This window comes from Nesoenas mayeri (genome assembly GCF_963082525.1).
Source record: "Nesoenas mayeri genome assembly, chromosome: 1".
In the NCBI taxonomy this organism is placed as follows: Eukaryota; Metazoa; Chordata; class Aves; order Columbiformes; family Columbidae; genus Nesoenas; species Nesoenas mayeri.
In genome coordinates this window covers 109,494,785-109,496,487 of record NC_137541.1, presented here as the reverse complement: position 1 = coordinate 109,496,487, position 1,703 = coordinate 109,494,785, and positions in this window count along the sequence as shown.

The following is a 1,703-nucleotide window of genomic DNA, read 5'->3' as shown; positions in this document are numbered from 1 at the left end:
CTGTCCCCCTGCTCAGGGCAGGGTTGGTCAGAGCAGGTTGCTTCAGGCCATGTCCAGCTTGGTTTTTAATACCTCCATGGATAGAGACTCCACAACCCCTCTGGGCAGCCTGTGCCAGGGCTTGATGAGCCTCACGGTAAAGAAGTGTCTTGTTATGTTCAGTGGAACCTCCTGTGTTTCACTTGGTACCTGTTACCTCTCATCCTGTCGCTGGGCACCACTGAGAAGGGTCTGGCTCCATAATCTTTACTGCTCTATAGATATCATCAGGTATTTATATATAGGGACACATGACCACCACCATATATAAAATCTATCAGGCCTTTTTTCACATGGAGAAGATCCCACTGAGTCTTCTTTAGGCTGAACAGTCCCAGGTCTCTCAGGCTTTCCTTGTATATGTGCTATAATGTATACCCACCAACCATTTCACACACTCAACTGCATCCTTGGAATATTCTGTTTTCTAGATGCATGTTTACAGAACATGGGTACTTCTCTGATTTTTGGATGTACCTGTGTATGTTTTGTATGCTCAAATAATTTTAAAATGCCATTATGTTCTTACCTCTGCGTCTACAGCAGATACATACTGATCAACAAGAAGTAAACTATACTAACAGAGTCTTCCCATATACCTGAAAAAGTAATGAAAAATGACTCACATTATATTTTGTATATTTGATACAACCTCAGTGGCAAAGCTCTAAAGCTGGGGTGCCAGCCTAAGCCACAGCAACTGATGATTCCAAACACCCAGGCTAGGGTTACTCTGGAGGGTATGGCAACAGTTGCCCCACCAGAGGACAGAAGAGGATAAAAAAGCTATAGATAAACTTAAATAACTTATGTTGTCCTTTATGTTGACCTTGCAAATGCTTTTTTTTTTTTTTTTATCCTTAGCTGAAATAATGTTGTGAAGGCAACTGATTTACCTCCAATAATGAGTTGGGAAAATTAACTCCCTGAGGATGAAGATGATTAGGTGCATTTTCTCATGGAGGATGAAAAGTGGAGGAAGGGAGCCAAATAACACCATGTAAACAGGACCCTTCGTCCTCCCAACCAAACCATAGCAGAAGGGCTAGACAAGAAAGAGAGGTTCCTTTAGATTGCCTATCTGTAGCCATTTACTTGGTTTAATTTTGGCAGGTTCCTTGGGTATTGCAGGACAGATCCACTACCTGCAGTGAGGGTTGTTCTAACAAAACCATTGTAAAACCATTAATTGTACAATCCTGTCTAGCTACTTTTTTGGAAGTGGTATTTCACCATGTGACCATGAATAAAAAATTCCTATTGGTTGTGTAACCTGGTGTCCTCATTTTGACTGGGATAGAGTTAATTTTCTTCCCAAAATGAAAGGTGCTCCATAAAGGGTGGAGAAGCTCAAAACCGGAGAGAGCTCCTTGCTAGCAATGGGGCAACCTCTGCCCCAGTGGGATTAAACCTGGGTGAAGGTGAAGCCCCTCTAGATGAACCAGCATGAGGTTCATGCCCTAAAGCCCATGGCCAGGCTGTGGAGCTGTGCCGTGACCCCACCGCTGAAGGAGACACGACACCAGAAGGACAAGGCCATGCCATAGGTACATTTCTGCCATAGCAGAGGCAGCACAGGGACATGTCCACAGCCAGGCCTTGCTACATGGCAAGGCTGGACTGCCTCCCACAAAGGGCGTCTGTTGTGGTCATCATCTCTCTCA